Source organism: Oncorhynchus keta, chromosome 17 (assembly GCF_023373465.1).
Source record: "Oncorhynchus keta strain PuntledgeMale-10-30-2019 chromosome 17, Oket_V2, whole genome shotgun sequence".
NCBI lineage: Eukaryota > Metazoa > Chordata > Actinopteri > Salmoniformes > Salmonidae > Oncorhynchus > Oncorhynchus keta.
Window position 1 is genome coordinate 5,421,922 of NC_068437.1, and position 21,827 is coordinate 5,443,748.

A 21,827-nucleotide genomic window follows, 5' to 3' on the forward strand; every position below is an offset into this window, starting at 1 on the left:
GGTTTACAACATGGTCAATAATTGTGGCCCTTATCTCGTCAGAGACCACTGCTCTTGGTCTTCCTCTCGTTTGTAATCCACGCATTCTCCCTCTCCCTGCCACTCTTCTTTCCCCACCACCTGCCTGTCTTCCTTGATCCATGTTTCCAAACAAAATCATTCCTCTTTTGTCTGTTTGGTAACAAGACTAAGACTTGGGTAGGCTATCAGATGAAATTGCAATCAGCTGTGTTTGGAACGATTAAATATTCTTCTGAGATTTTCTATGTTTCAATCTGGTTACTGCAGAAATGCACAACATTTGCCATCATTTTGTTTTCAATGTGTTTTTAACCGTTTTGGAAACAGTGTGTTGGCATTTGAAAACATGTGCTGCATATATAGTTTAGTAGGTGGTGGAGTATGAATGAGAAAAGAGGTCATGGATTTCGGAGAATGTGGTCATTGAATGTATTTTCTGTGAAAGCAATGAAAAATGATTCACCGTTTTTCCACATACAGTTCTGTTTCGCTGACTGTGTGAAGAGTTTTGACAATGTGACTTCAGTTTTGACCAATGCATGTTAGCAATTTAAAATATATGTAACCCTTGTGTGGTGTTCGTGTTTTTGTTCACCCAATGTTCGCGGGTCTGATGGACCAACAACATTATTGGGTTTTTAATTACCAAACAGATCAAAATCACCATATAACAACACTGTGGCTGTGTCCGAATACCCATACTAGCGTACTACATACTTAAACTGCATAATTTGGCCTCATCGCTGCATACTATATAGCACATACTGTTCAATAAGAAGCATGCAGTATGCCATGCCCACAATGGACTGGCTGAGAAGGTGGGGCGGGGCCGGGCCAAGTGAGGGTGTTTTTTTTTCTTCAAATTCAACAAACTTCTCATTAACCAGCCTGGATAATAGCTAATATCCAATTAGATTTTCTCTCTAAACTCTTAATAGAATAGGAATAGTTACACAGTGCCGTCAGAAAGTATTCACACCCCTTTACTTTTCCACGTCTTGTTGTGTTACAGTCTGCATTTAAAATGGATTCAAGTTAGATTTTGTTCCAATGGCCGACACACAGTAACCCTCAATGTCCAAAGTGGAATTATGTTATTAGACATGCTTACAAAATAATAAAAAAGGAAAAGCTGAAATGTCTTGTGTCAATAAGTATTCAACGCTTTTGTTATGGCAAGCTTAAATAAGTTCAGGAGGGAAAATGTGCTTAAGAAGTAACGTAATAAGTTTATGTACTCACTCTGTGTGCAATTAATAGAGTTGAATGTGATTTTTTGAATGACTACCTCATCTCTGTACCCCACACAATTATCTATAAGGTCCCTCAGTCGAGCAGTGAATTTAAAACACAGGTTCAACCACAAAGACCAAGGAGGTTTTCCAATGTCTCACAAAGATGGACACCTATTGGTAGATGGGTAAAAATACAGTGGGGCAAAAAAAAAGTATTTAGTCAGCCACCAATTGTGCAAGTTCTCCCACTTAAAAAGATGAGAGGCCTGTAATTTTCATCATAGGTACATTTCAACTATGACAGACAAAATGAGAAAAAGAATCCAGAAAATCACATTGTAGGACTTTTAATGAATTTATTTGCAAATTATGGTGGAAAATAAGTATTAGTATCATAAATGTGGCATAATTGTGTGACATAATCACCCATGTCAAATGTGACATAACCCACTATGTCGAATATGATATAAACATGTCCTCAATAATGTCCTTAATAATGGGTGACATGTTGTGCTGAAGGATAGCACATGCTCTAAAGTGAAGTCATGTTAGTCACACTACACCTAATCTCATTCCCAGACACTAGCACCCTAATGCGCGGAACACAAGGGGGGACTCTCACAAACACAATGGTGTTCACCATTTTGCTCTACGGCCCCCACAAGTGTCAGGAGACTCGGCTGAAGTCAGTACCGTCAATGTGCCAACTTCTGTTTGGTAGCGTCCGAACCGTTTGGGTTACAAACTAATGGGACCCCACTGTGAAAAGGGGAGACTCTAATGAACATGATGGTGTTCTCATCTGAAGGTTACCGGTACTGGTTAAAAACAATGATTTTTATTTTATTTATTTTTTTACATCTCCTACATTTAGAACAGACATTTCCAAAATAGTTTATTATGATGTATTTTTTGACTGTCTTTTTTTGCCGTTTATGAATGTGTTATTCGATGCGTTTCTAATGGTGTTAGTAGTAAAGGCCAAAATCAATATTTTATCAAATCATTTTTCTACATATCCTAAGATCTTAAAACTCCAAATCAAATAGCTAAATAATCCATAGTATGACCATCTTAAAACAACTCCATATGTCAGTATAGCTTAGATAATAGCTAATATCCAATTACATTTACATTTTTACAACTCTGAACAGAATAGGAATAGTGTTATACAGTGCCTTCAGAAAGTATTCCCCCAACATATTCAACTCTAAAAACTACAAAAAAAATGATATTACAATAAATAAGTGGCCACTTGATTTGCAAACTCATCGGATGTGCGCTTTACTCCGCTACAGAAGCACAGCTAACCAAACAACAGTGCATATACTCCAGAACGTTATGAAGAGTGATCAGTTGAATTGCAATTAATTGCAAAGTCCCTCTTTGCCAATGCAAATGAACTAAATTCCCCAAAAATATTTCCACTGCATTTCAGCCCTGCCACAAAAGGACCAGCTGACATCATGTCAGTGATTCTCTTGTTAACACAGGTGTGAGGGTTGCTGAGGACAAGGCTGGAGATCACTCTGTCATGCTGATTGAGTTCGAATAACAGACTGGAAGCTTCAAAAGGAGGTTGGTGCTTGGAATCGTTGTTCTTCCTCTGTCAACCATGGTTACCTGCAAGGAAACATGTGCCATCATCATTGCTTTGCACAAAAAGGGCTTCACAGGCAAGGATATTACTGCCAGTAAGATTGCACCTAAATCAACCATTAATCGGATCACCAAAAACTTCAAGGAGAGCGGTTCAATTGTTGTGAAGAAGGCACCAGGGCACCCAAGAAAGTCCAGCAAGAAAGTTGATTCAGGTTTGGGATCGAGGCCCCACCAGTACAGAGCTTGCTCAGGAATGGCAGCAGGCAGGTGTGAGTGCATCTGCACGCACAGTGAGGCGAAGACTTTTGGAGGATGGCCTGGTGTCAAGAAGGGCAGCAAAGAAGCCACTTCTCTCCATAAAAAACATCAGGGACAGACTGATATTCTGCAAAAGGTACAGAGATTGGATTGCTGAGGACTGGGGTAAAGTCATTTTCTCTGATGAATCACTTTTCCAATTGTTTGGGACATGCAGAAAAAAGCTTGTCCGGAGAAGACAAGGTGAGCGCTACCATCAGTCCTGTGTCATGCTAACAGTAAAGCATCCTGAGACCGTTCATGTGTGGGGTTGCTTCTCAGCCAGTGAGAAGTGGGTTCACTCACAATTTTGACTAAGAACACAGCCAGGAATAAAGAATGGTACCAACACATCCTCTGAGAGCAACTTCTCCCAACCATCCAGGAACAGTTTGGTGAAGAACAATGCCGTTTCCAGCATGATGGAGCACCTTGCCATAAGGAAAAAGTGATAACTAAGTGGCTCGGGGAACAAAACATTGATATTTTGGGTCCATGGCCAGGAAACTCCCCAGACCTTAATCCCATTGAGAACTTGTTGTCAATCCTCAAGGGGCGGGTGGACAAACAAAAACCCACAAATTCTGACAAACTCCAAGCGTTGATTATGCAAGAATGGCTGCCATCAGTCAGGATGTGGCCCAGAAGTTAATTGACAGGATGCCAAGGCAGATTGCAGAGGTCTTGAAAAAGAAGGGTCAACACTGCAAATATTGACTCTTTGCATCAACGTCATGTAATTGTAAAAAAAAGCCTTTGACACTTATGAAATGCTTGTAATTATACTTCAGTATTCCATAGTAACATCTGACAAAAATATCTAAAGACACTGAAGCAGCAAACTTTGTGAAAATGAATATTTGTGTCATTCTCAAAACTTTTGGCCATGACTGTACACCTGGTTAACTTGATTGTTCACATCTGGCGAAGTGGAGTCTTTTGTTTAGACATGCTACTAGCTTGCTAGCTAAACAATGAACCATAATCCTCATACATTAGCAATAGAAATGAATTGTCATAGCTATACACCATGCATGACATTATGTAGTATGAATCTGCAGGTAGCTAAGCTAACCAACTAGGTTCAATGTTAGTTAGATAACAGTACATTTTAACTTGCAACAAAAACAACTTTCTGACAAAATGAGAAACTTCTAATATCTGAAAATGTAGCTAGACTCTTACCCATATACATGGATGAATGATTCACGCCAGACTGCAACCCCTTTCATTGAATAAGACATCATGTGTCATTTCTATTTAGTTTGTGCAGCTTGCTTGGCCCCTTTGTATCAAGTCACTCTGGTTCACATTGACCATGTGCACAATGCCATAAGAATGATCAGATCTTTCTCCCTATCTGTCACGGATGGTTGCCCTTAGTTTGAAGATGTAATTCGGAGATTACACAGCCTTCTGTGTTCTCTTTTCGAATCCCTCTGTATTTGCAATCAAACATCTGAATTTTCACACCCCTGAGTCAATAGTTTGTAGAAGCACCTTTGGCAGCGATTACAGAGTCTTTCTGGGTACATTTCTAAGAGCTTTCCACACCTGGACTGTGCAACATTTTCCCATTATTATTTAAACAATTCTTCAAGCTCTGTCAAATCGGTTGTTGATCATTGCTAGACAACCATTTTCAGGTCTTGCCATAGATTTTCAAGAAGATTTTTCAAGAAGATCAAAAGACGGCCACTCAGGAGCGTTCACTGTCTTCTTAGTAAGCATCTCCAGTGTAGATTTGGCCTCGTGTTTAAGGTTATTGTTCAGCTGAAAGGTGAATTCTTTTCCCAGTGTGGTGAAAAGCAGACTAAACCAGATTTCCTCTAGGATTATTTTTATCCTGAAAAACTCCCCAGTCCTTAACGATTATATACCCATTATAACATGATGCAGCCACCACTATGCTTGAAAATATAGAGAGTGATACTCAGTGATGTGTTGTATTGGATCACAGCCAAGTCACCACTGGCATCATGGTGAAAACCCTGAGTGTTTTCCTTCCTCTTCGGCAACTTAGTTAGGAAGGACACCTATATCTTTGTAGTGACTGGGTATATTGATACACCATCTAAAGTGTAATTAATAACTTAAATGTCATTTTTTCATTTTTACCAATCTACCAATAGGTGCCCTTATTTACGAGGCATTGGGAAACCTCCCAAGTCCTTGTAATTGAATCTGTGCTTAAAATTAACTGCTTGACTGAGGGACCTTACAGATAATTGTATGTGTGGGATACAGCGATGAGGTAGTCATTCAAAAATCATGTTAAACACTATTATTGCACATAGAGTGAGTCCATGCAACTTATTACGTGACTTGTTAAGCACAGTTTTACTCCTGAACTTATTTAGGCTTGCTATAACAAAGGGTTACTTACTTACTGACTCAAGACATTTCAGCTTTTCTTTTGGAATTAATTTGTAAAAATGTAAAGACTACTTTGACATCATGGGGTATTGTGTGTAAACACTGACCAAAACAATCTTAATTTAATCTATTTGAAGCTCTGATGAAGAAAACCAGAAACACTTTTCAATGAGAAAACAGAAATCCACTTTGGGTAAAACAAAACACATATAGACTTCTGTTTTCAAGTAGGCTACGATGCAATACCTGTGATCATGTTAAGGAGAACAAAACTACTTACATTTGTTGTTTGGCTACTTGAAGAGAACTATGTCCTATCACTCGCAGCCCCCTCTTCCAATGTATTGTGGAAAAGTGTGCATCGAATTCTACTAGACGAAGATCCAAAATGAGTATAACATCCTGGCATTTATACCATACTCGATTTTTGAAAATGTACATACTTTAACTATAATTCTATTTTTGCATACTGAGAATGTGTCATGTGCAATTGCATTGTTTCCTGCTATTCATTGATTTCGGTAGCACATCCCCATATATCCAATTGATCAGCTGTTGTCAAAGCCGAAATGAATGACATCCAGGCATTTAAAGTATGCTCGATTTTGGAAATGTTGCATACTATTAAACATAATTCTTAATTAATAATAATGATTAATATCCAAGTATGGGTATTCGGACACAACTACTGTCTGTCAGCACATTTCCCAGGCCTCTCTCTATCTTGCTGTGTGTGTGTGTGTGTGTGTGTGTGTGTACTCACTGATATCCTCAGACAGAGGGGGGAACTCATAGATGTGTTCGCAAGTGTTCTTGCTACTGGGCATACAGAAGCCAAACTCAAAGTCAAAGCTTTTGAGCAGCTTCTCTCTGAAGTAGTGCCTCTCAATCATCCGGAAGTTCTCTATGGGCATGTCTCCTACGGTGAACTCAACACTGAGAGAGGGAAAGGATGGTGAGATAAAGGCAGAAAGAGTGGGGGGGAAAGGCAATTTCCTTGGGATTAAAATGTGTCCTTTATTCTAGAGTTAGAGTTAGACTTCAGTGTAAATTGAGGGTTAGGTTTAGACTTTTGTGTACATTGAGGGTTAGGGTTAGACTTCTGTGTAAAATGGGGATTAGGGTTACAGACCTCTTTGTGAGTTAATGGGTTAGACTTACGTGGCGCCTACTTGTCTTAGCCGGAGGAAGGCGGGGGTGAACTGGTAGCGGACAAACCTCCCGGCGTTTGTATCAATGACGCTTTTATCTCCTGCTTTATCTATGGACAGACAGACAGACAGACAGACAGACAGACAGACAGACAGACAGACAGACAGACAGACAGACAGACAGACAGACAGACAGACAGACAACACTCAAAGGTAACACTCGTCATAATAGGCCAATCAGACCCCTGTGTGTGTGTGTGTGTGTGTGTGTCTCACCTGTATGAGGAGGTTTGGTGATTTCGAACAGCACCGTGCCTGTCTCCATGTCTCTGATCTTGAACCTGGTGAAGTCAATGCTGTACACGTTCTCACCTGGCCCACATAAGTAGTCTGATAGAGGGAGAGGGAGGGAGGGAAAGAGAGGGGGTGTTAAGGGAGGGAAAAGGAGAGAAAGAGAGGATGTTAATATAAACACAATTATATACTATTTATTTTCTTTCTGTATAGAAGAAAGGAAGTCTTCATCTACTGATCCTCTGTTTCTGTAAAGTCTTTAAATAAATGGTTGCCAATGCTGAGTGCATAACAATAACCTTGAGGATCACACGTACAGTGTAAATAGGTTAGGTTACTAGGAATACACAGGCAGGAGATTACCAAAGCAATATTCTATCTTCATTTACATCTTATTTAAACAGGGACATCCTATTGAGACCAAAGCTTACACAATCATATAAATTCACAATAGCAAAGTAAAGAAAAACTATATTTACAAGAAATGTAAGAAAAGTAACTTACAAAATCTAATCATGAAAAACAAACACATTCCTCAACCATCTGAACTGCCCCTAGTGGCACCAAAACATCCACCTTCAGAGAGTTCTGGAGATCATTCCTCTAGTAAGGTGCAAAAAAACCTAAACTTAACTCTGTGGAGACCGAAGGGATCTCCAAAGTTAGCCATGCCTGTGATCGGGCCTGGTGACTAATGAAGTAAGGATTTTTAGAAACAAAAAAAGACCAGCGCATTGATCTGCGAGTTTTAAGAGAGGTCCAGCCTACTTTCTGATAAAGAATTCAGTGATGTGTACGGAACCTATCACCCGCAATAAAGGATAGTGCATTATGATAAACTGTGTCCAATGGCTTAAATACAGTGACAGCTGCATTCATATAGACCACATCGCCATAATCTGAAGCCGGAATGAATGTTGACTGAATTATTTGTTTTCTGCTATTTAACGAAAGGCATGCCCTATTCCTATAAAGGAGGCCCATTTGAATTCTTAACTTCTTAACTTATTCATCTGTATGCTTTTTTGAAAGATAACTTTTCATCAATCCAGATTACCCAGATATTTATTCTGAGTCCACAAAAAATTAACAAATCAAATCAAAATCATCAAATCAAATGTATTTATATTGCCCTTCGTACATCAGCTGATATCTCAAAGTGCTGTACAGAAACCCAGCCTAAAACCACAAACAGCAAGCAATGCAGTGCAGGTAAATGCAGCAAGCAATGCAGGTAATGCACCTTTCTCAAAAACAGCAAGCCATGCACCTTTCTAATATTGAGTTGCGCATTGGTTCCCCCTGAAATTAGGGACCGATTTGGACCTGGGAAACCAAGTGTGTGCAATTAATTATGAAAAGAAAACCAGCAGTCTCTGGATCTCGTATGGTGAGAGTTGATTAGCCATGATGATTATGCTGTGTTCAAAACAACTGGGTAGTCGGAACTTGGAAATCTCCGACTTCCGACTTTAGTGTGTTCAAGTCAACTCGGAACTGGGAAAAGTTGTTCTAACCGGTCATCCAACTCGGAATTCCAGGTGGGGAACTCGAGCTTCGACTTAACGACCTGATTATCTCTGACTTTATGATTTGATCTATTTTTTCACCCTAGTTGTCCCAGAGTTCCCAGTTGTCTTGAAAGCACAATTATTATGAATTTTTATGGACAAAAGAGCAAGATTATTTGTATTTGTCAAATGGTAGCTAAGTATCGATTATCATGTCACCAGAATAAGATTTCCTTTATTGGAAAGGACCATCAAGCTCATCACCTTGCACTTTCACCACACTGTGAAGTTCATCATTACTTATTTTATCTGTAGCCTAATAAACTGCATGCATTCCCGATGAGTCGTAGTGGGATGAGCACACAACAATATTTGCGCATAAAAGCGTTTCCACTGACATTTCTCGCATAATTAATTTTACAGACACAAAAAGATCCCACCATGTCTAGTGTATTTTGTTTTGTCGACATCGTAAAGTTTACTAACAAATATTATGTTTCCATCAGGCCTGTCATATTTTGTTTCCGACATGTAATATACTTGCATAAAAAGGTTGGATGGAAACCTGGTTAGCGATAATAAAAAGTATGGGGCCCAAAATCGACCCTTGGTGGACACCTTTGTTATTATCTAGGAAACGTGATTTAACACCATCAGAAGAAACACATTGTGTCCTGTCTGTCAGGTGGTTTTCAAACTAATTGCAGGCTGCCTGCCACAGGCCAATTTCAGACAGTCTACGAATTAAAGGCTCAGTGCAGTAAAAAATGCCATTTTTCCTGTGTTTAATATACATTTCCACACTATGAGGTTGGAATAATACTGTGAAAGGGATGATAATGCCCTTTTAGCGTAAGAGCTGTTTGAGTTTTGGTCACACCAGGCAGTAAATTAGTTAATAGACCAATAAGAAGCCTTTCTGCCAAAAACAGCTAGTTTTGAGTTTTCCCCTCCTCACCACTCACAGAATGTTCTAGCAAAATTCTTGCTTGAGAAATAGTTTTTTGCTAAAAAGCTATTTTTATTTTTCACAATTTTAATTGAAAACAATCAATCAGTATGGTACTTAAATGAGAATTCCACAATTTGTATTAATCAGTATTTTTGATGTAAATGGCATGTTATAGAACAAACAAACAAAGTTCTCAGTATCGTAACCCAGGACTTTAGATCTTATACACATGAAAATGTATTATACCGAATGTTATAATCCATTTAGTTGAACTCAAGTGATAATTTGTAAATAAGGGGTATGCTACCGGCACAGGTACTAGGTAGCTAGCTAGTAATGTTGTCATTCACTCACTCACAAGATCAATAACAAGGGTACTGAAGTAATTTTTGCTGAATGTTGTGGAAATTGGTTCACCGATATGTAATCCCAACATCTGACAATGCAATGATAAAACCTAGCTAGTCCGATAACTTTTCACAGACTTCCTTTGGATGACCCAGATTTACTGAAGCTTTGGCTAGGTGTTCTGCAAAGATGCAACACTCCCATCCACAGACTTTGTGTTTTGGATCTATGGGTTTGTAGTGAGCATTTCGCCATTGACGACTTCTGTAAATGACATGAAAAATCCTTGGTAAAAAAAACATATTTGTAGAAAACAGCTACACCAACTGTTGAAGGATGTCCCACACCTGTCTAGGACCAGCAGAAATTGAGCTAAGAGATATGTTGTAAAGTTAGCTAGCTACCTACTTAGCTAGCTAATAAAGTAACATCACTGATGAAAAGGGGGACCACTGAGTCTGTGTGGTTTAGCTTATGTTAGCTAAAAGTTTGCTTTTAGTGTGTGTTTTGGGATAGTGTTAACAACTAGCTATTTTCAGGCTGTTTTGTGCTTCACTATTGTTATATAATTTTGCCAAACATGTCGTTTGCTAACGTTAGGTGACCTAGGGCGCCTTCACATATTCCCTGTATGATTTGGATCCTGTAGCTTTTATTTGGTTACCCTGATCGGCTAGTACGTTCTGGAACACTTTCATTCTATTACAACAATTTATTTTAAATACAAAATGTTACATTTTGGGGACTGTGAAATGTGCTTTATAAATTATATACAGTTATTAAGTAATGAGTCATTTGTCCATGTCCTTAGTAGAGTGACCTTCAAATATCTTATTTTATACTGTGTATTAACTCGACCGAAATGTGACCGACCGGCTCAAATCAGTCTTATCTAGCAACATTTGAAATTGTGTTTTTACATTGGATAAAAGTAGAGACACAAGAGCTACAAAATTGTATCACACAATACAGTTGAGGAACAATGGGAAAGTAATTTATCTTTGAAAGTTGACAAACCGGTAAATTCATTTTTTTTCACCTTTAGTTAACCAGGTAGGCCAGTTGAGAACAAGTTCTCATTTACAACTGCGACCTGGCCAAGATAAAGCAAAGCAGTGCGACAAAAACAACAACACAGAGTTATACATAAACAAATGTACAATCAATAACACAATAGAAAGGGAAGAAAAAAGAAAAATCTATGTATAGTGTGGGCAAATGTAGAAGAGTAGGGAGGTAGGCAATAAACAGGCAATAGAGGCAAAATAATTGCAATTTAGCATTCACACTGGAGTGATAGATGTGCAGATGATGATGTGCAAGTAGAGATACTGGGGTGCAAAAGACTTAGAGGGTACGTAATAATATGGGGCTGAGGTAGTTGGGTGGGCTAATTACAGACTAGCTGTGAACAGGTATTGTGATCAGTAAGCTGCTCTGACAGCTGATGCTTAAAGTTAGAGAGGAAGAAATAAGACTCCAGCTTCAGTGATTTTTGCAATTCGTTCCAGTCATTGTCAGACTTATACAAGACCTGGAGCCAGTGGGTTTGGCGACGAATATGTAGTGAGGGCCAGCCAACGAGAGCATACAGGTCGCAGTGGTGGGTAGTATATGGGGCTTTGGTGACAAAACGGATGGCACTGTGATAGACTACATCCAGTTTGCCTAGTATAGTATTGGGGGCTATTTTGTAAATGACATTGCCAAAGTCAAGGATCGATAGGATAATCAGTTTTACGAGGGTATGTTTGGCAGCAAGGAGGCTTTGAAGGATGCTTTGTTGTGAAATAGGAAGTCAATTCCAGATACATTTTGGATTGGAGATGTTTAATGTGAGTCTGGAAGGAGAGTTTATAGTCAAACCAGACACCTAGGTATTTTAGTTGTTCACATACAGTGGGGCAAAAAAGTATTTAGTCAGCCACCAATTGTGCAAGTTCTCCCACTTAAAAAGATGAGAAAGGCCTGTAATTTTCATCATAGGTACACTTCAACTATGACAGACAAGATGAGGGGGAAAAATCCAGAGAATCACATTGTTTGATTTTTAATTAATTTATTTGCAGATTATGGTGGAAAATAAGTATTTGGTCAATAACAAAAGTTTATCTCAATACTTTGTTAAATACCCTTTGTTGGCAATGACAGTGGTCAAACATTTGCTGTAAGTCTTCACAAGGTTTTCACACACTGTCGCTGGTATTTAACAAAGATCTGGATTTTTTTTCTTCTCATTTTGTCTGTCATAGTTGAAGTGTACCTATGATGAAAATTACAGGCCTCTCTCATCTTTTTAAGTGGGAGAACATGCACAATTGGTGGCTGACTAAATACTTTTATGCCCCACTGTATTCTAGGTCAGAACTGTCCAGAGTAGTGATGCTAGTCAGGCGGGAGTGTGGGGGCAGCGATCGGTTGTAGAGCATGCATTTGGTTCTTTTTTACTGGCAATTAAAAGCAGTTGGAGGCCACAGAAGGAGTGTTGTATGGCATTGACGCTCGTCCAAAGAAGAGCCAGAAGTATACAGAATGGTGTCATCTGAACCCTGTGGCACCCCCATAGAGACTGCCAGAGGTCCGGACAACATGCCCTCCTATTTGACACAATTAACTCTGTCTGAGAGGTAGTTGGTAAACCAGGTGAGGCAGTTATTTGAGAAGCCAAGACTATTGAGTCTGCCGATAAGAATGTGGTGATTGAGTCGAGAGCCTTGACCAGGTCGATGAATACGGCTGCACAGTAGTGTCTTTTATCGATGGCGGTTATGATATTGTTTAGGACCTTGAGCATGAATGAGGTGCACCCATGACCAGCTCGGAAACCAGACTGCATAGTGGAGAAGGTACGGTGGGATTCGAAATGGTCGGTGATCTGTTTGTTAACTTGGAATTCAAAGATTTTAGAAAGGCAGGGCAGGGTGGCTATACAGTTGAAGTTGGAAGATTACATACACCTTTGCCAAATACATTTAAACTCAGTTTTTCACAATTCCTGACATTTAATCCTCGTAAAAATACCCTGTCTAACGTCAGTTGGGATCACCACTTTATATTTAGAATGTGAAATGTCAGAATAATGGTAGAGAATGATTTATTTCAGCTTTTATTTCTTTCATCATATTCCCAGTGGGTCAGAAGTTTACATACACTTAATTCGTATTTGATAGCGTTGCCTTTAAATTGTTTAACTTGGGTCAATTGTTTCATGTAGCCTTCCACAAGCTTCCCACAATAAGTTGACAGAGCTGGTGTAACTGAGTCAGGTTTGTAGGCCTCCTTGCTAGCACACAGTTTTTCAGATCTCCCCACAAATTTTCTATAGGATTGAGGTCAGGGCTTTGTGATGGCCAATCCAATACCTTGATTTTGTTGTCCTTAAGCTATTTTGCCACACATTTGGAAGTAGGCTTGTCATTGTCCATATGGAAGACCCTTTTGCGACTAAGCTTTAACTTGCCACATCATTTTCCTGCCTCATGAAGCCATCTATTTTGTGAAATGCACCAGCCCCTCCTGCAGCAAAGCCCACCCACAACATGATGCTGCCACCCCCGTGCTTCACGGTTGGGATGGTGTTCTTCGGCTTGCAAGCCTCCACCTTTTTCCTCCAAACATAACGATGGTCACCATGGCCAAACAGTTCTATTTTTGTTTCATCAGACCATCAGGACATTTCTCCAAAAAGTACAATCTTTGTCCCCATGTGCAGTTGCAAACCGTAGTCTGGCTTTTTTATGGCGGTTTTAGAGCAGTGGCTTCTTCCTTGCTGAGCTGCCTTTCAGGATATGTCGATATAGGAATCATTTTCCTGTGGATATAGATACTTGTGTACCTGTTTCCTCCACCATCTTCACAAGGTCCATTGCTATTGTTCTGATTTGCACTTTTCACACCAAAGTATGTTAATCTCTGGGAGACAGAAAGCATCTTCCTGAGCGATATGACAGCTGAGTGGTCCCATGGTCTTTTTACTTGCGTACTATTGTTTGTACAGATGAACGTGGTACCTTCAGGCGTTTGGATGTTGCTCCCAAGGATGAACCAGGCTTGTGGAGTTCTACAACGTTTTTCTGAGGTCTTGGCTGATTTCTTTAGATTTTCCCATGATGTCAAGCAAAGAGGCACTGAGTTTGAAGGTAGGCCTTGAAATACATCCACACCTCTATTTTTTATTTTTATTTAACTAGGCAAGTCAGTTGAGAACAAATTCTTATTTTCATTGACGGCCTAGGAACAGTGTGTTAACTGCCTGTTCAGGGGCAGAATGACAGATAAGTACCTTGTCAGCTCGGGGGTTTGAACTTGCAACCTTCCGGTTACTAGTCCAACGCTCTAACCACTAGGCTACCCTGCCGCCCCATTTCGAGAGTTTCTCTTATTCTTCTCTGCAGATCCTCTCAAACTCTGTCAGGTTGGATGGGGAGCGTCGCTGCACAGCTATTTTCAGGTCTCTCCGGAGATTTTTGATCAGGTTCAAGTCTGGCCTCCGGCTGGGCCACTCAAGGACATTCAGAGACTTGTCCCGAAGCCACTCCTGCGTTGTCTTGAATGTGTGCTTTGGGTCATTGTCCTGTTGGAAGGTGAACCTTCGCCCCAATCTGAGGTCCTGAGCGCTCAGGAGCATGTTTTCATCAAATATGTCTATGTACTTTGCCCCGTTCATCTTTCCCTCGATCCTGACTAGTCACCTAGTCCTTGCCACTGAAAAACATCCCCACAACATGATGCTGCCACCACCATGCTTCACTGTAGGGATGGTGCCAGGTTTCCTCCAGATGTGACGCTTGGCATTCAGGCCAAAGAGTTCAATCTTGGTTTCATCAGACCAGAAAATCTTGTTTCTCAAGGTCTGAGAGCCCTTTAGTTGCCTTTTTGCAAACTCCAAGCGGGTTGTCTTGTGCCTTTTACTGAGGAGCTGGGTCAGATTGGGGGGGTCAGATCGGGAATTTAGCCAGGACACCAGGGTTAACACCCCTACTCTTACCATGAACACAGAGAGTCAGGACACCTGTCTAACGTGCCTCCTACTGGCCCTCCAACATCCCTTTGACCAATATCTGGATCAGGACCAACCATGTTTAGCTTCAGAGGCAAGCAGTGGGATGCCTGGGTCATGTGGGTGATGTCATGTGACGGTGGAATATGGGGACAGAAAGCTGAGGGACGACGGTGCCTTTATTTAGACACTAATCCTCGATCTCAGATTAGCCTCCTGGGGATTAGTAGGGTGTGTGTGTGTTTAGAGAATAGAAAACATTGACTTTAGAGAAAGAGAGTGAGAGAGAGAAAAAACAGAGCAGCAGGGTAGCCTAGTGGTTAGAGCATTGGGCTAGTAACCGGAAGGTTGCAAGTTCAAACCCCCTAGCTGACAAGGTACAAATCTGTTGTTCCCGGTTCCTAGGCCATCATTGAAAATAAGAATTTGATCTTAACTGCCTAGTTAAATAAACATAAAAAAAGGAGCGGATGGGAACTGAAAAAAAGCAAGAGAGAGGTTCTGTACCAAAGGAAGCCAACACAACAGCAGTTGAAATGACATTTCCACTCATTAACATTCAACAGCCACAAATGTGCACCTAACAGTTAACAAAATGCTTGTATAGAAGGCTGATAATTTAAATCACCATCAGTCCATTCACTAAGTAAGCTATAGGCTTCATACAATAACAAGACCCACTTATCCATACAGCCCACATAGCTGTACATGACCCCAAACTGTAGGTACATTTGACCCAGTCCTCATCAGCTGGATTGTATAATTAATCACCATGACAATCCTGAAAAAAGCCAACTGACTCACAGTGATGGGTGGCCTTCTAATCACTGGAAACTGGCAGCAGCATTACCATGGAAACCTAAGTGTCTGTCCCCTGCCTTCGAATCACTTGCTCACACTGGCCACCTCACCTCTCTATCCAAACCCCCCAACTGGAGATGTAAAGTATGATGATGATGATGATGATACCATTAACTGACATCATCACCCTGACATCATCACAGTTGTCCCGGCCTTTGACCAATGAAGGCTTGTTCTTTCTCCACTGAGCCAATCAGGATGTGAATCAGGATGTGGCTGTAAATACATACAGTAGGGATTACATAAAACAGAGTTGTGAAATTAACGTCAGAGCAGAGTCTGTGTCACTGTAACTACAGGGTTTGGCTTTTAGTTGTGTATGGATATAATAAAACAGACATACATTGTCTGAAGGCTAAATACATCTAGCATGCCTCATAAAGGAAACAGTGGGGGGTTGAACTGGAGTTGTGGGGAGTGAAGATTTTAGTGTTCTCTTTTCAAATGTAGGTTACAGTTTTGAGCTTGACATAAAACAAAGTTGTATTTCTCAAAACTAACATCACATTAAGCTTAGTTTGAATGGAGAATAGCCTGTCTTTTCCTTAACACTCAATAGATTACCATGAGGATCATGATGACCATGTTACGTGACACTCTCTAGCCATCAAAGGAGAGGAGAATAAAACAGGATTATAAAAGAATACGTGTGCAGCCAGAGTGACCTCTCAGGTCTCTTTGAACAGCCAATCAGGGACGAGCAGGAAGCCACTGCGCTTCAACACAGCTCAACGGGACTAATCCAGTTTAGTGACTCGCAAGGAAGCATATCCATTTTATCACTCACTGGAGAGTGGGGGGAGCAAGAGAGGGGGTAGGGGAGAAGGTTTAGGACCAGAGGGGCAGGGGGGACAGTATGGTTAGTAGAGGGAGGGAGCAGGTGAGGTAGGTAGGCAGGGTTGGAAAGATCTGAGGGAGGGAAGGAGGGTATAGTATGGTGGTCTGCTGCCAAAATACAATCTTCATAACAGGGAATTACTATTTTGACACATTCGTAACAGGGAATTACTATTTTGACAAGTTCGTAACAGGCAATGACTATTTTGACACATTTGTAACAGGGAATTACTATTTTGACACATTTGTAACAGGGAATTACTATTTTGACACGTTCGTAACAGGGAATTACTATTTTGACACGTTCATAACAGGGAATTACTATTTTGACAAGTTCATAACAGGGAATTACTATTTTGACACGTTCGTAACAGGGAATTACTATTTTGACACATTTGTAACAGGGAATTACTATTTTGACACGTTCGTAACAGGGAATTACTATTTTGACACGTTCGTAACAGGGAATTACTATTTTGACACGTTCATAACAGGGAATTACTATTTTGACAAGTTCGTAACAGGGAATTACTATTTTGACACGTTCGTAACAGGGAATTACTATTTTGACACATTCGTAACAGGGAATTACTATTTTGACACGTTCGTAACAGGGAATTACTATTTTGAGACGTTCGTAACAGGGAATTACTATTTTGACACATTCGTAACAGGGAATTACTATTTTGACACGTTCGTAACAGGGAATTACTATTTTGACACGTTCGTAACAGGGAATTACTATTTTGAGACGTTCGTAACAGGGAATTACTATTTTGAGACGTTCGTAACAGGGAATTACTATTTTTGACACGTTCGTAACAGGGAATTACTATTTTGACACGTTCATAACAGGGAATTGCTATTTTTGACACGTTCGTAACAGGCAATTACTATTTTGAGACGTTCGTAACAGGGAATTACTATTTTGACACGTTCGTAACAGGGAATTGCTATTTTTGACACGTTCGTAACAGGGAATTACTATTTTGACACGTTCGTAACAGGGAATTACTATTTTGACACGTTCGTAACAGGGAATTACTATTTTGACACGTTCGTAACAGGGAATTACTATTTTGACACGTTCGTAACAGGGAATTACTATTTTGACACGTTCGTAACAGGGAATGACTATTTTTTTAATGATGTTGTCATGGTGTGACCATGTATTCCTCTCCAATCAGAGTATGGGTCAGTTCATTCTACCGCAACACTACACAGACAGATGGACGGACAAGCAGGCTGGCAGGCAGACAGATGAAAGCAGGGGACAGAGAGAGAGAACCCCCACAGAACAAAGGCAGAGTGTATTCATTTGGCCAGCATCTTAGAGACTTGACACCTGAGTCTAAAGCAGAGGTTGTTATTGGGAGTGTTTGTTCGGTTCCATTTCAGGCGGTCAACTAGGTACAACACAGCTTTGGGGAGTTTGCGCTAGCGCCCTCTACTGAATAATATTTTAATCACACCTGACAAGGCCAATGAACACTGTGCCTCACCGGAAGCCCCGCTTTCCACAGGTGATAACTGAGGCCCATATTAATTCCTTAAATTCTTCTGCTATTCACCTCGAGCTGAGCAGAACAATTTCACACAAAATAAACATGTAAAGGTGAAATCTATCAGCCTTTACTGCAACTTAACTGTCCCACTTAAAGAGAGTGTGCTCATCCTTCTGGTTTTGTGAGTTTCCTGCTGAATCTGTTAGTTTTTCTTAGGCCTGTTTAGCCTGGCTAACTGGCTAAGATGGCTAACGCAACCAAAACGACGAAGGCTAACAAGCCGGGTTCGGGTTCAAGACCATGCCCAAATAAATGAAAAGATGTTCTTGATGTATGGTCTGTCTCGGCACGGTGCTCGGGCTGTGTAAGCTTGTGTAGGGGGCTGAACACGTAACAGTGGCTTGACCACGCCTGGCATGCTCCCCTACTGCCACTGGTGATTCCTCCCGAGGTGGAATCACCTCCTTGTTTGTGTAAATTTCTCTCAGCCAATCATCAGTTATTTGTGTAAGTGCTGTGCTTGTTTTCTGTAAAATATGAATTATTTTGTGAGAATGCTGTTCATTGACTACAGCTCAGCGTTTAACACCACCGTGCCCTCCAAGCTTATCACTAAGCTAAGGACACTGGGATTGAATACCTCCCTCTGCAACTGGATTCTGACTTTCTGATGGGCCGCCCCAGGTGGTGAGGGTAGACAACAACACATCCACCAAGCTGACCGCAACACGGCGCTCCTCAGTGGTGCATGCTTATTCCCCCCTCCTGTACTCCCTGTTCACCCACGACTGGTGGCTACGCAAGACTCCAACACCATCATTAAGTTCGCTGACAACCTAGGCCTGATCACAGAGGGCGCTGAGACAGCCTATAGGGAGGAGGTCAGAGATCTGGCAGTGTGGTGCCATGACAACAATTTCTGCCTCAATGTCAAGAAGACAATGGAGCTGATCGTGGCCTACAGGAAACGGAGGGCCGAGCAAGTCCGCCTTCACATTGACTGAACTATTGTGGAGCGGTTTGTCCACATCACAAAAAGTTCTACAGTTGCACCATTGAGAGCATCTTGACTTGGTATGTTAACTGCTTGGCATTTGACTGCAAGGGGCTAGGGCGAATGAGTAGCTCGTGAGGGGCGCAGCGGTCTAAGGCACTGCATCTTAGTGCTAGATGAGTCACTACAGACCCTGGTTCGATCCCAGGTTGTATCACAACCGGCCGTGATCGGGAGTTGCATAGGGCACAATTGGTCTTGCGTCGTCCAGGTTAGAGGAAGGTTTGGCCAGGGAAGGCCGTCATTGAAAATACTAATTTGTTCTTAACTGACTTGCCTGGTTAAATAAAAAGTGTTAATATAATAAATATATATTATATTTGAGATTCTTCAAAGTATCCACCCTTTGACTTGCTGACAGTTTTGCACACTTGGCATTCTCTCAACCAGCTTCATAAGGTAGTCACGTGGAATGCATTTCAATTGCCTTGTTTAAAGTTCATTTGTGGAATTTCTTTCCTTCTTAATGCATTTGAGCCAATCAGTTGTGTTTGAGTTTGAGTTTATTTAATTTTTACAGGGACAGTGCACATTAATCAACGTTTCAGTAAAAGTGCCGGTTTTAGCCAGCCGGCTAATTTTCAACCGAAGTCCCTGGGCAGGTTATTAAAAACAATTACACTATAGACAATCATTGAGCAGTGAACACATGCAGAGCAACATAGGACAAGCAAGACAAAGCATACAGACAGAGCAACATAGGACAAGCAGGACATAGCATACAGACAGAGCAACATAGGACAAGCAAGACATAGCATACAGACAGAACAACATAGGACAAACAAGACGTAGCATACAGACAGAGCAACATGGAACAAGCAAGACATAGCATACAGACAGAGCAACATAGGACAAGCAAGATGTAGCATACAGACAGCAAAATAGAACAAAAAGCAGCAAGACAAAATTAATAAAAGCACACCTCACAAGCTACAGACAACAGACAACATGGAAAGCGGCAACACACAGCTAGGGACCATGTTCACAAATCTGATTGACCTTCAGCCATGTCTTCATGCATTTTGTGAAAGTGTGATATGTGGTGCAGTTATGTGTATCTGATGGCAGTGTATTCCAGACATGGGAAGGTCTCACAGAGAAAGTGGATTGTTTCGCTCTGAAGCCAAACTGCATGGAGTGTAATGTGAAGGGGCTGTTGTTGAGGTGGGCAATCAGTTGTTCTGCTACACACTTTTCAACAACCTTTGACACCACAGGTAGTATTCTAATGGGCCTGTAGTTACTCACGTCAGCAGGGTCACCCTTGGAAACACCCCGAGACCAATAGATGTGTTGGTGACCTTAGTAATGGGGCCAATAAGTGTCTCTTTGTAGTTTTTAAGAAAGGTAGAGTCCAGCCCAAACACATCTTTGGCTTTAGAGTTCTTTAGTGAGCTAATCACCTTGTTCACCTTTGACTCAGAAACCTCCCTTATGATGAAGGCAGGTTGAGTGTCATTCACTAGCACTGAGCCCAAGAAACCAGTGGAGGTGTTCGGTGTCAGTACCCTGACAGAGTCAATAAAGTAGGAATTGAAGGTTATTGCTATTTCGCCTGCATCCTGTGTTAGATTGTTATTCACCATGATTTCTAGTCTTTTTGCAGTGTTACTATGGTCTTCCCCTGTTAACTTTTTTAGATTCTCCCAGATCAGTTTAGAATGTCCCTTTGCTTCACCAATTATGTTAATAAAAACGTTTGCCTTGGCCTGTCTGATTTCTTTCATCACCTTATTTCTCAACATGGTAAACCTACGTCTGTCATGCTCTAATTTGGATTTTAGGGCTATTTTTAGAGCATAATCTCGTTCTTTCATCAATTTCCAGATTTCTCCATTCAGCCAAGGAAGAGTGCTCTTTTGGCCTGGTTTGGATTTGATTTTCTTTAGGAAACCATTTATTGTAGTCTGGATTGTGGATAGAAAAACCTGACTATCTGCTTCCACGTCTGTATAGGACAAGATATCATTCCAGTTAATTCCCTTAATTGCGTTTTCAAAATAGTTTAATTCACTCTTCGGTATTCTTAGTTGATCCGGCTTTCTAACAGTAGAGAGGTTAAACCTTCTCTTAGACAGCTTTCTGGCTATAAGTGTCAGATTATGATCAGATAGCCCAGTAACCGTATTGAATGATTTAGTCACTCTCTCTGGTTTATTACTGAACACCAAATCAATCTGTGTTTTAGAGCAACAAGTCACCCTGGATGGTCCTTTATGTGTGAGGTCAAAGGTATTAGTGATCCATTTGAGGGTTTTCCTACAAGACCTGTCTTCATAATTAATATTAAAATCTCCCATTAAGATGACTTCTTTCCCAAAGTCACATTCCCTAAGCATGTTATTAAACTGATCAAAAAACACACTTTTGGTGGAAGGTGGCCTATACATTCCAATAAGGGTAAAAGACATTTGGGGAGACAGTGTAACGTTCAGGCCAATACATTCTAGTTCATGATCACTTGTGACAAGGTAGGGGTGGTACACATAAATTAGCCCTATTTGGTAAAAGACAAAAGTCCATATTATGGCAAGAACAGCTCAAATAAGCAAAGAGAAACGACAGTCCATCATTACTTTAAGACATGATGGTCAGTCAATTCGGAAAATTTCAAGAACTTTGAACGTTTCTTCAAGTGTAGTCGGCAAAAACCGCCAAGAACTATGATGAAACTGTCTTTTACGAGGACCGCTACAGGAAAGGAAGTCCCAGAGTTACCTCTGCTGCAGAGGATAAGATGTTTGAAGTTACCAGCCTCAGATTGCAGCCCAAATAAATGCTTCA

At 40.8% G+C, this 21,827-nt stretch overlaps 1 pseudogene; it reads right to left on the bottom strand.

Annotated features, from left to right (window-relative positions):
- The window catches only part of LOC118396332 (protein unc-119 homolog A-like), a 45,273-nt pseudogene that overhangs the window by 6,320 nt on the left and 17,126 nt on the right, over positions 1-21,827 (bottom strand).